Source organism: Pongo pygmaeus, chromosome 5 (assembly GCF_028885625.2).
Source record: "Pongo pygmaeus isolate AG05252 chromosome 5, NHGRI_mPonPyg2-v2.0_pri, whole genome shotgun sequence".
Taxonomy (NCBI): domain Eukaryota; kingdom Metazoa; phylum Chordata; class Mammalia; order Primates; family Hominidae; genus Pongo; species Pongo pygmaeus.
In genome coordinates this window covers 111,580,829-111,594,448 of record NC_072378.2, presented here as the reverse complement: position 1 = coordinate 111,594,448, position 13,620 = coordinate 111,580,829, and the positions used below count along the sequence as shown (strand labels likewise).

General features: G+C 45.8%; 1 protein-coding gene across 1 annotated transcript in view; it reads left to right on the top strand.

Annotated features, from left to right (window-relative positions):
* Window positions 1-2,609: 2,609 nt before the first annotated feature.
* Window positions 2,610-13,620, top strand: part of TRAF3IP2 (TRAF3 interacting protein 2) — a 47,676-nt gene continuing 36,665 nt past the window's right edge. The window contains exon 1 of the mRNA XM_054492235.2: window positions 2,610-3,126. The gene's annotated coding sequence lies outside the window, so the exon portion shown is untranslated. The remainder of the gene's footprint in view (window positions 3,127-13,620) is intronic.

The following is a 13,620-nucleotide window of genomic DNA, read 5'->3' as shown; positions in this document are numbered from 1 at the left end:
AGGCAGGTTCAGAGGAGGTTTCTCCTGTCCAGAACACCCTCTCTAAACAGTGTCCATCCTCAGGCTGCTTTTCAGCCCGGGGCCCCAGCAGAGGCTTCTAAGAGGGAGCCATGAACTCATTCCCTGAAGTGCCTGCCTTTCTGCTCATGATAAATTTAGACAGGAGGCGAGCGGATCACCTGAGGTCAGGAGTTTGAGATCAGCCTGGTCAACATGGTGAAACCCCGTCTCTACTTAAAATACAAGAAAATTAGCTGGGTGTGGTGGTGGGCACCTGTAATCCTAGCTACTCGGGAGGCTGAGGTGAGAGAATTGCTTGAACCCGGGAGGCAGAGGTTGCAGTCAGCTGACATTGTGCCATTGCACTCCAGCCTGGGAGACAAAGCAAGACTCCGTTTCAAACAAACAAACAAACAAACAAACTGTAGACAAGAGGAAGGCCCAGCCAACAGCAATGAAAAGCAGCACTTCAGCACCTGGTGTTCTTCCTACAGGGCTCTTAGGTCTCACACCCAGGAAAACAGTTGGTGGAGAACTGGAGAAAAGTTCCTCTTTGTTCTCCCTGGTGGGTTGTATTTCAGAGGTGGTACTCGGCAGAGCATCTTCAGGCCTTTCCCAATCCATTTAAGGACAACAAAGAGAAATGAAAAATATTTCCATTCCTGCTCCCCTCGCTCTCCCTCCTAGCTCCTCCCCTTGCTATTCTTCTTTGCTTTTCCGTTCCCATTTCCTAACTCCAGTAGCTCTCTCAAAGTATCCTGGTACCAACTGGACGACAGAAAATGCTGTTTTTTCCTACCCTCCAAAAGATAACTCTAATAATAATTTTGAAGCAGAAACTTCAAAGCCAAGATAATAAATCTTTTTAAAAAAACTTCATTCTTTTAAATGAAAAAGTCCTATATGTTATTGTGAAAAAAAGAATCAAATAGTCCATATGTATATATCATAAAGCCCTCCATCCTCATTTATTTTCCTCAATCGCATTCCCTTGAAGTGAGCACCACTAAACAGTTTGGCGTACATCTTTCCAGATATTTCTAACTTGGTCACTGAACAGATATACAGTGATTGCCCACAATGTTCTAGGCAGGGCAGTGTGCTAGGTCCCCTGCGGCCCAGTGGTGAGCAAACACAAATCTATATGTTGGGCTGGGTGCAGTGAGGCACACGTGTAATCCCAGCATTTTGGGAGGCTGAGGTGGAAGGATCCCTTGAGACCAGGAGTTCAAGACCAGCCTCAGCAACACAGGGAGACCCTGTCTCTAGAAAAAATAAAAAAATTAGCCAGGTGTGGCGGTGTGCACCTGTAGTCCCACCTACCCAGGAGACAGAGGCAGGAGGATTGTTTGAGCCCAGGAGATCAAGGCTTCAGTGAGCTATGATTGCGCCACTGCACTCCAGCCTGGGCAATAGACTAAGACCCTGTCTTTTTAAAAAAATCGATATACATATCTATGTGTGTGTATATGTCACATATATTAGCAAAAAATAAGATAATACTTTTAGTTAAATAATATCTCAGAGCCACTTTTTCATGTTAGTGGCTCAGATAATACAAACGTATTGATGATTTTTAATAGCTGCATCATTTTCTGCAAACCAAATGCAAACAACCTGTGTATACTGTGTTAAAAACAAGCTGCATTTTCTCTGCTTGTGGAATGTTGAGCAACCTGCTTCCTGTATCCTGCTTGAGCAGAACCTGGTACAATCTGAACAGGGATGCTCTGGGGCCTGTCCCCTTGATAAGAGCAGAGAGATAGCCGGCTGAGTGGACTGACACTTGGACCCCTTCAACAGGCAGACAAGTCCAGCACCAGGAGCATGGTGTGTCTGCCCAGGGCGCCCAGCTGGCCAGTGACATGGCTGAGTTCGTACCCAGGTCCTCCTGACTCCAAAGCTCCAGCTAACACTGCTCCCATTACCCCCTGCTGCCCCGAAAGGCGGTTGTCTCTCTCTGTCTCTATTCACATCGCTGGGTATCATCCTGCCTGCAGCGCTCCTTCATGCAATAAATTCTGCAGGCTACTGATTAAACAATGGGAAGGAAAGGGGAGAAAAAAAATCTTGAGGTCAGGAAAATGCAGTCAGAGGAGGTTAGTGTGCATGTGTGCATGTGTATGTATGTGTGTGTGTGTGTTCTTAAAATTAACCACCTTTTTTGTGCCTGACAATAGGGTGGTGTGTGTGCACAGGCCACGGGCATGTGTGTGCTGTGCTGTGTGTACACGTGTGTCCAGGGACATGGTCAGTGAGCACCCCCCTCAGTGGTTATGGGCAGCAAATACTGATTTTTTTTTTTTAATTTTTTTTTTTGAGACGGAGTCTTCGCTCTTTCGCCCAGTCTGGAGTGCAGTGGCGCGATCTCGGCTCACTGCAAGCTCCGCCTCCCGGGTTCACGCCATTCTCCTGCCTCAGCCTCCCGAGTAGCTGGGACTACAGGCGTTCGCCACCACGCCCGGCTAATTTTTGTATTTTTTAGTAGAGACGGGGTTTCACCTTGTTAGCCAGGATGGTCTCGATCTCCTGACCTCGTGAACCGCCCGCCTCGGCCTCCCAAAGTGCTGGGATTACAGGCGTGAGCCACCACGCCCGGCAATACTGATGTTTTAAGCAGTTAGAGGAGGTGGAAGAAGCTCGACTCCCTCTTCCTCTCCATTATCTGCCCCCAATCCCCTCCTTTGGAGCTGCTGATGATTACTAATTCTTAACACTCAAGTTCAATCTCCTCCCGGAGACACACTCCCAGGCGAGGGCACTGCGACTACACTGAGGTTCTGCCCACTCCTGGGCAGCTTCTTAGCTGGGTGGCGAAAACAAAAATGCCGCCTAATTGGTCACTGGCCCTTTCTCATGAATGAAGGAGGTTTCTGTTTTAAGAAATAAAGTGACTCCTCAGCCGTTGATTCACTGCCCACAGGGAGATTTTGAGCAGAGGCTTCCTAGGCTCCGTAGAAATTTGCATACAGCTTCCACTTCCTGCTTCAAAGCCTGTTCTTCTACTTACCTGGGCCCGGAGAGGGTGGAGGGAGGCCCAGGGCGACCCAAGGTGGAGAGAGACGAGAAGCCGCCGAGAGCCGACCACCCTCCGGGCCCGGTCTGTCTGTCCGTGGTGGTTCTCAGGTAAGTTATTCGGAGTTGCCACTTGCCTGGTCTTATTTCTTCACCTCTGACCTATTTTCCAAAGCACGCTGTTTCTCCTTTACTGAAACATTCTGCCTCTACTTTCCTCTGTGTTCCTCTCCCCGCCTTTAACTTGTTCGCACAGAGACCATCTTAGCTGAGAAAATGACAGTGAAGTTTGTGCTGCAAGGATGTGTTGCTAGTATAGTATTTCAGGCCAGCGAGCCCCGCCGGGTTAACCCTTTGAGGAGAGGAGGCTCGCACACGGGGACAGCTCGTAGCTGCCTGGGAACCATTCGTTTGGGTACTTAGTGTCCCCACAAGTTTCTATCAAGAATTCAAGCCCCACTTCTCCAAGGAGAGAGCCAGGGATGGCAAAGATTAAGTAATTGGCTTTCAGCCCCAGAACACGTCAGTGGCAGTTTTCTCAATCCCTGTTTCGTGCAGGGGGGAAAAAAATCAACAGCATATTTTTGGGCCAGGAAGTTCTGCTGAGCTCTGTGCTGGCTGTGAGCCGCCTCCCGGCCCCTCTCCGCAGCCGCCCTGCAGCCCTCCCAGGCTGGCGCTGGACGGAGCCTTTGGGAACAACGGGGAGAAATGCCCGAACTTGATCTTAGAAGCTAATCAAGCTTCTTGTGACTTTCAAGTTCAAGATGGTATCTTAGAATAGGGGGACTTTTTTTTTTTTTTTTTTTTTTTTTAAGGAACAGGAGAACAAGAGGCCAAATTTTTTAAAAGGACAAGAAATTTGGTTTCAAGTTCTTCACTTCTTGTGGTTCCATGACTTAGGCAATTCACTCTGACTCCACCAAGCCTGGATTTCTTCATCAGTAAATTGATGGGGGGTGGTGATCTAACATGAGTGTCTCAAATTCCCTTATAAAACAAAGCCAGGATAGACCCAGAGGGGTAGTGGTAATGGGTGGTCTTCAAGACTTGTTTTGTTTACCGATTATTCACATATTTTAATTTTACCTCCCACTACCATTTGGTTACCCCCTTGAGGAAAGGACTTTGTTTCCTGATATTGTTCTACCCCCCAGAATCCAGCATGCTACCAAATGCCTAGTATGTGCTCACCCCCCTTCCATGTCAACTGCTTTGATTTCTGTTTCACTCGTCTGCTCTCAAGGCAAGAGGTAAAGCAGCAGTCAGGGCGAAAGGCTGGGAGAGGCTGGGAGACACGTGTCTCTGCGGGAGGGCTGCCTGGAATTGAGGCCTTATTACTGGCTCTAGCCAAATAGGAGAAAACAGGGAGTTTCTCGAATTAGTTCATGTCCCATTTGGGTTACCCAGGAAGGATAGTCCGTGCTATTGCCCACAGAGTCAAGGCAGGCCAGAGAACTGGCAGACAAGCCCAGCTCCAGAAGCCAGAGTTACTGCTGTAGCTGGACCTGGAAACCACTCCTCAGCTGGACCAGTCATTGTGTGTGGGGCCTTTAATGGGAGGAGAAGGGAAACTATGAAACACATCCTAATACCATGTAAGGGTGATGACTGTGATTAGAGACATTATTAGATGGCGGATACACAGAATCCTTAACTTTTTCCAGACCGTGACTTAAAAAAAATTGTTATTGTTTCTTTTTGGCAATTACTTGCCATCAATACAGTTCAAACAGGCCCTAGCTGACCGGGATGGGCTGGTGCAGGGCTTTTGGTATTGCTAATCTGTTTCTGTGGGATGTCCTGGTGTAGTCCATGTCATGTTTTTAGGCATTTCTCTCTATTCCCCTGGGATGAAAGGACAGGAATTTCAAGATATTTCACCTGCAATGAGTTCCTGATTTTATTTTCAAACGGTGCACCATTATCTGAAAGCAGGCTAACTGTTGTGCACTTGCCAGCCTCGCTCTAATCCTTAAAGGCCACACACCACAGTCATTCTTAATCTGCTGCTGCAGCTACCAGTCACTGCATGACGGAGCATCGAAAGATGGATAATGTAGTTACTCTGCTCTGTTCCTTGCGTGGGGTGGGTTAAACAAAAGTGAGGTCTGAGTAATGTACCAACATGTCGGATAGAAAGGTTCTTAACTCAGGGTTACTCATTTTTGGAGGGTGTAGAGCCAGGAAATGTTAAAGCCTGCTTCTCCAGGGATTAAGGAGTTAGTGACTTTCAAATGCTCTGAAAAGAAAAAGAAGAGAAGACAGTCATATTTGCAGGCATTCTTCAACAGGCATTCAGAAAGATTATGGTGGGGTAGTTTGTCTAAATGAAATCTTTGTTTTACACATTGCAGAATGGAAATCTCAGGAATATCCTGAATTCAAATCATTTTTCTTCTGCAGGCAATTTTAGATTAGCTTCTAAAAACATATATGAATTGCAGGCAACTGCTGCAGAAAAAAAAGAGTGAACACAGATGAGGCATATTCAACTTTAAATTCTTTTCAGATCCAACAAAATGACCCCTAATGTTTGATCACATTTCCTTATCAAAACAATCCTGCGGTCTGAAGGATTTTTCCGTGAGAAAGTGTCTGAGGACTGGAATCAAGAAGCTGCCCCCCTGGGCCTCTTCTGTTTCTTCCCAATGCGTTGTCACCAAGATATTTTTAGTTCATGAAACCCAGGCTGTCCTTTCTCCCACTTACGGTCTTTGCCTCCCGTGCCCAGCAGGCCTCCTAGGAGCACACATGTGCTTGGCTGTGACTACTCAGCTCACTCTGTAGCTGTGTGTGCATGCCTTGTGTGTGTGTGTGTGCACCTTGTGTGTGCACAGACCTTCCCGGATACCAGGAGTTGTAGACTGGCTGAAGAAGGGTGGGCTTCCATCCATGGGGTGATCCTTAGGTCTGTGCTGGTTTGGCTTGGTTCCCTGATAAGGCAGCTGAACTCAAGCCCTTTAGGAGGGCCAGGACTGACCGGAGCTCCCAGCCCGTGCCCCTCTCCTTGCACCCCACAGGCCGCACCCCACAGACCGAGGCTGCCTGGGGTCTTGGCAGCTCCCTCAGCAATGAGGGATACTTGCTCTCTGCTGCCTCATTGTTTCCCTGCAGTCAGGATGCCAGTGTTTTTTCCCTTTCCCCTTCCCAGAGTCAACAGGTCTCCCTCCCAGCTCTGAACTCTCTTCCTACTCTGAGCTGTCTGTCCAAACTCTTCCTGGCCTCCCAGCTTACCCTATAACACTCTTACCTTTTACCTATATTCATTCTTTCCCTTCCCTTCCAACTGCCCCTTCTTATACCCAGCACTACATACAAATTACAAGTAAATAAGTGTTTCTCCTACACCAATAAAAGGCAAATACAAAAAAATCCTTCAGCGTTTCCCCACTTTCCTTACTTCTCTTCCATTCTCCTTCCTTCCTTTCTCTCCCTTCCTCTTCCTCTCTTGATTTTTCCTTTCTACCCCTTCCTCTCCTTCACTCCGTGGCTGTGGCTGAATTAGGGATCACACATGTGCTTAGAGAAACCATCTTATCTGAAGAAACAAAAAAACAAAAACCAAAACAATGACAACGACAGAAAAAAAAAAAACAACATGGGCTGGTTTGAGGTTGTTCTCTAAATGTTTATTATAACTTCTAATGTGACGGAGTCAGCGTGTTCCCATTAGTCCTTCTCCTCCTCATTTAGTAGCTCAGAGGAGTCCCAGAGCAAACGTCCTCAAATCAGGTTGGTTCATACTGCACTGCCTTCAGCCTGATGTGAGTCTTACTGTGCTGGGTTTATGTCCAAGGGCCAGTAAATGTTGCCTTCCTTCCAGGGCTCACCACTGTTTCAAATCCTCTGGCAAGCCCAGTGGAAGAACTTCTCTGTATGGGAAATTCTGCAAGTAAACTTGGAAGTATTTGTTCACTGGAGTTTGAATCTGAGCCAAACAGTTCACTCAAAACCAACCTTCCACTCAGCAAACCAGTGTTATGAAAGTTTGCATGCATTTGGGCAGGAAACAAAGGACATTAATGAGTTTAAAGATTTTTTTTAAAATCCATGACTTTTGGACACTTATTAAAAAGATTACTGTCTGGGGAATGAAGTAAGGTCTTGGGAATCTTGTAATTGAAAGTTTCTGATCCAAAGTAGATCTCAGGATCCTCCCAGCTGTAAATTTATAGATTTCTTTTTAATGTCCACCTGAAATATTCATGCTGTGTGTCTCTAGGACTCTTCAAAACTATTCCTGACTCAAAGAACGCTTAAGAAAAAATCCAAGCAGTTGTGATCACCAAGGCCTGATTATGGAGGAGCTGTTAATATGGTTTATTAATTACTTAGGCTGCTCAGTCCTGTCCTTCCTCTGTTCCTTGCTGCACTATTTGTCTTCTTCTGGGGACATAACACCTTCATTAAATCCCATCCGTCCTTGCCTTAGAGTTGTCCCCTGGAAGATAGCTCCCCTCTAGATGCATCACCATTTATCATCACCCTTTGTTGGTGCTCTGTCAACCAGTTTTCAATTTATTTTGAATTCAGTTTATGATTAAAATTTAATGAGATCCAATCAAATGCTTTTCTCAAATCAAGATGCCTCTGCAGCCTCATCTGTATCCTCTATTGTAATGGCGTGAAGGAAAGCCATGGCAGATTTCCAGCCTGGTGATGCTGTACAGAACACAGGTGGCCTGCTTGCATGCCTCCTCAGCTTCAAGGTGAATGGCTCTGAAGCATATTTATTTCAGAATCTCCTAGGGGTTATGTGGCTTCCCCATCCCCTTTCTTCCCTCCCAATAGCTGAACCAGTCAGTGCTCTCAACCGAGATGCAAGCAGTTAAGTGCACAGGGTCTGGTGCCAAACCGCTTATATTTGAATCACAGCTCTGCTACTTAATAGCCATGTGACCTTGGATGAGTTACTTACCTTCTCTATGCCTTGCTTTTCTTGTCTGTAAAATGAGTCTGGCAATAGTACCTATGAAATTAGAGTGGGTGTGAGGATTAAGTAAGTTAATATATCTATCACATTTGGAACAGCATTTCCCACATAGTAACCATTCAATAAATATTAACAATGATTGCTAACAAAGAGTAAAGTTTCTTAAGTATGTCATTTCATTAGGTTTGTATTTTGGCTTATCAGCATACAATCTATATCAACAGTAGACTACAACCCTAGAGCCAGTGGTTACCATGACCTGTTTTTAGCACCAGCCTGTTGCTCAGAATGGTTTTTATACGTTTAAAGGGTGTTTTTTCTTAAAAAAAAAATAAAAAAAAAGGAGCAGAATATGAAACAGACACAGCATGTGGCCCATAAGGCTTTAACTGTTTACTATCTGTCCCCTTTGCAGAAAAAGTTTGCCAACCCCTGATTTATATGGTTTAATGGAAAGAGCTTGGAGATCTAAAGGCTTGATTTGGCTTCACCCATCACTTGTTAAGTGACTATGGAAAAGCTTCTCAATGTGTCTAAGCCTCTGTAAAACAGGAATGGCAAAGTGGTAACACTTACCCTGCTTATGGCCTAGGCTTGTTTTAAGGACCAAACGAGATGATGTGTATCAAATGTGCCGGAAATGACTCATATATACTTATGTTTGTTAAAAAGATATGGTCTCTATACATTAGCTTCATAGAATAGTATTAGCAACTGTGTGTAAAACCAGGGAATACTGTCTTTAAAAAGAGAGCTCCGAAGCCAGATAATAACTGCAGTTGTAGTTGCGGTAAAAATAACAAAATGGCCATTGCTTTTTAAGAGCTTGATATGGGCCAGGCTCTACATTCAACATTTTATTTACATCTACTCTTTAGCCTCACCACACCCCTATGGAGAAGTGTTGCTATTTTCCCTATTTTGCAGATGAGAAAAGTGAGGCCCAGAGACGTTAGGTGACTTTGTGAAGATCACAAATCTAATCATGCAGCTAGCCAGCACAGGGAGACTTTAACCCTAGGGAGTCTGAACCCAGAGCCTGTGCATTTAAGTATTGCATATGTTCCCACATCCTAGGAATACGTGTTGATTTAGGGTAAACCCATCTGGAAGGCAGAAGCCACTGTTCACTGTGGATGTGGGCATGAAGTCTGTTCATGTGTGCCCTGGGAGAGACTTGCTTCCCACACAGTCCACGGTGGAGTCTAATGGACCTGAAGAAAGGGAGGCAGGCATGATGGGAGGAAAAGGTTTTTGATGAACTGTGAGATCAGAAAGGTAGCATTGTGAAGACTAACAAGCTCTGTTTCAAAAAACTAGTAAGTTAAGGAAGATTGTGCTAGAAGAGGAAAAGATTGCTGGGAACAGACATGAGCAAACAGTTGGAGGCAGCTCAAGGGGGTTGACTGAGAGCTGTGTACAGAAAAAAAATTTAAAAAGAGAGAGGGTGAAGCATAGGAAAATCTGTCACTGGGACACCAAGGGAGCATTGTCACATGGACATCAGGGCTGCTGACATCTGGATGTGACATTATTCGCAAAACTAGGCAGCTGGGGGCAGAGTAGAGGAGCCCAGAGAAAGGTCTCAGGCCCGAGGAGGCAAAAAGGAAGACAAAGCGAGGGACCTGGAGAGAGAAACTGACAGATTTGAGGGAAGATGCCCGTCAGATCCAAGAGCTAGAACCACAGCTCACAGTCCAAACGGTGATGAGAGTCTAGAGATTAAATCTACTGTCAGGCTGGGTGCAGCGGCTCACGCCTGTAATCTCAGCACTTTGGAAGGCCGAGGCAGAAGGATTGCTTGAGCCCAGGAGTTTGAGACCAGCCTAGGCAACATGGCGAGACTCCGTCGCTACAAAAAAAAAAAAAAAAATTAACCAGGCGTGGTGGTGCATGCCTGTGGTCCCAGCAATATGGGAGGCTAAGGTGGGAGGAAGACCTGATCCCAGGAGGGCAAGGTAGTTGTATGTCCCTGGGAATCACCTCTGTCCCCAGCTCATGCCCACCCATGCTTACCCCAGGCATGTGTTCTCACCCTCTGCTGAATGGTTTTTGATATTTGAAGAGATATGTTCATTCTCTCCTGGGCGGTCTCATGAGTTCCTCATTCGCATTGGTTCTTAATCTTCTTAATCAGAATCACTAGCAGAGCCTTTCCTTTTCATTTTTTATCTTTTAAGTCAATATAGATGCACTTGTTACAAAACTTAAATGGTATAAAATGTTCTGAAAAGCAAACCTCTTTCCTACCCCATTCTAGCCATCCAGTTCCCTTCCCAGAGGCAACCACTGTTCCTCATTTGAGATGGCAGATATACGACCTTGTATCATACAAATGATGGCATACCCTACACACTGCTACTCTTGAATTTTTTTAACTTAATAAATCTTAGAGATAGTTCCATTTCAGTTCACACAGCCCTTCCTCATTCTTAAAGGATGTAGAGTGCTCATTGTACAGATATACTACAGTTTTAAAAATCAGAACCTTTAGACATGTGGGTTGTGTCCGGTCTTTGCTATTATAAACACTGCGGCGTTGCCTGTCTTCATAGCCTCTTCATTTCATACAAGATATACATATCTCTGCAGGGGAAATTCTTAGAAGTGAAATTACTAGGTCAAAGGGCATAAGCTTTTAAAATTCTGATAGTTATTGCCAAATTGCACAGATTACATTTCCCTTGGCAAAGTATGAGAGAACCTGTTTACCTGTGAGACTTAAACAAAAATACACTAGTATTATTTTACATACAATAAACAAAAATACTCAGAGTCTCTGGGTGTGGGGCCTGGGCTCTGTATCGGGAGCCTCAGAGAGGGGTTCTGAGCCAGGAACTCTCCTGGGTTTCTTCGCCCTCCAGCCCCGCTCTCCCCCCAGGATTTGCTGATGAGCCTGAGATGATCCAGGGCACTGCCAGCATGGGGGCTCCCAGGGTCCTAGTTGGCAGGTCTCCTGTTCCCCTGAGGAGTCAGTGCTTGCTCCCTGGGTCATGGCTGGAAAACAGGGCTTTTCCACTTCAATCCAGGTACTGCCTTCTGGTAGAGACTGGAGCAAAGGTCATGCTAGAGTTACAAGCACGTAAATATGGAGAAAGCCTGGAAAAAAAAAGTAAAAACAGAAAAATGGGTTGGGTCAGAACAAGCAAGAACCAGGCTCACATGCACAGCTGTTCCATCCAGTTGTATGTCCCCAGGACTCACCTCTGTCCCCAGTTCATGCCCACCCATGCTTACCCAGGGTACATGCTCTCACTCTCTGCTGAATGGTTTTTTTTGTATTTTAAAAATACAATGGTGAGATACTGAGTGATTGTTTTTTAATGTTTAGTATTTTTACACTATTGACATTAAAGACAAAACAGATAAAACTGCCATCCCTGACATAACCCATTAATCTGTCTGTGGCCCCCTGATGTGGCATTTGTAATTGTTCTCTATGACTGCCTCAGGAGAGTTGGCAGGGTTGCCCACTTTCTGCCAGTTCCGACAGGGGTCTGGGGCTGGAGGGGGCCTGTGTGGTAGTGGCAGGCATGCCCCACCCTTTTCTGTTCTAGTTGGAGCTCTGCAGAGGCACAAAGACCAGCACCTCCCTGCCTGGAATCTAAGAGCAGATGCTCCCATTACACTGGCTGATGGCATCACCTTTATTCTGCAAGTAAGGGTTGAGGTCAATCCTGCCCATGGGCAGGACCTTTGGGCATGGCCCAGACCTAACTTGGGTGCTTGACATGTAGTGGGCACTTAATAAATGTTCTGGAGAGGAAAAAAAAAGAAGAGGGAAGGGTCACCCATGTGGCATAATTTTAACAACTCTGAGGACCAGGCCCAGCAGATACTCCTTGCTACCCAACATTGTTGTTGACAACATTCTCATTGTCACTGATCCAGCTACATGGACCTGTCTGTCCCCTCTCTGAAATAGGCATCAACTATTTATTCATTCAGTGAATCTTTATTGAGTACCTACTATGTGCCAGGTGCAGTTCTAGGTGTTGAGAATACAGCTGTAAACAGAACAGTCAAAAATCATGCCCCCAGGCCAGGTATGGTGGCTCACTTATAATCCCAGCACTTTGGGAGGCTGAGGTGGGAGGACTGCTTGAGGTAAAGAGTTCAATACCAGTTTGGGTAGCATAGTGAGACCTCATCTCTACAAAAAAATTTGTATAAGTCAGGCACGCCGACTGGCGCAGTGGCTCACACCTGTAATCCCAGCACTTTGGGAGGCCGAGGCGGGCGGATCACCTGAGGTCAGGAGTTTGAGACCAGTCTGGCCAATGTGGTGAAACTCTGTCTCTACTAAAAATACAAAAATTAGTCAGATGCAGTGGCGCACACCTGTAATCACAGCTACTCGGGAGGCTGAGGCATGAGAATCGCTTGAACCTGGGAGGCAGAGGTTGCAGTGAGCCGAGATTGTGCCACTGCACTCCAACCTGGGTGACAGAGCCAGACTCCGTCTCAGAAAAAAAAGAAAAAATAATTAGGCATGATGGCGTGTGCCTGTAGTCCTAGCTACTTGGGAGACTGAGGTGGGAGGATCACTTGAGCCCAGGAGTTTGAGGCTGCAGTGAACCATGATCTAGGTACTGCTCTCCAGCCTGGGTGACAGAGCAAGACCCCCGTATCACAAAGAAAAAGAAAAGAGAAAATTGCACCCTTAGGAAGTTTATATTCTGGGAGAAGGGAGAGGCGATAAGCAAATAAGAGATTATTAGATATTTGTGTATATCATATACATTTGGGTAATATATAAGACAGTGATAACTGCTGGATAAGAAGGTAAAGCAGGGAAGGGAGATGGGAATGAGAGGAGAGTGTAAACATTTTAGGGAGTGCGACCAGGGAGACCTGCCTGAGGTGACAGCCAAGGAAAGACCTGAAGGAGAAAGGAAGCCAGCCATGCAGCTGTGTGGGGGAAGGGTGTTCCATGAAGACGGAGCGATAAGCACGAAGGCCCTGGGACGCCGGTCGTGGGTTTTCTGCATGTTACTTAGTTTCCTCTCTTAGGCTGGATCACAGCAACTTAAAGGTAGGAAGAATGTTTTCTGTGTCTTTAGAAATTACTGTGATTATCTCTCACTGCATACCTCCTTTTTTTTTTTTTTTTTTTTTTTTGAGACGGAGTCTCGCTGTGTCACCCAGGCTGGAGTGCAGTGGCACAATCTCGGCTCACTGCAACCTCCGCCTCCCGGGTTCAAGCAATTCTCCTGCCTCAGCCTCTGGAGTAGCTGGGATTACAGGTGCGTGCCACCACGCCTGGCTAATTTTTGTATTTTTAGTAGAGGCGGGGTTTCACCATGTTGGCCAGGCTGGTCTCGAACTCTTGACTTTGCGATCCGCTCGTCTTGGCCTCCCAAAGTGCTGGGATTACAGGCGTGAGCCACAGTGGCCGGTGTGCATACCCTTTGGTACCTCTTGAATTTTGTATCACTTGTGGTTATTTAAAAAGTATTAAAACTATTTCAGTTGGGCTTATATTCAGAAGGGGGATACACAGAATTGAGTTGGACACATAGTTGAGTTCTGTAATTATCTGCTGTTTGAGTATTTGATAGTGACATGTTTGAAACACCAGGGTCCATTTTGCTTTTTAAAGATTATTAATTCCATAGTTTTATTAGAAGTTGTTTCTTGCCATGCCAGGTTTATTTACTGAATACTCAAAA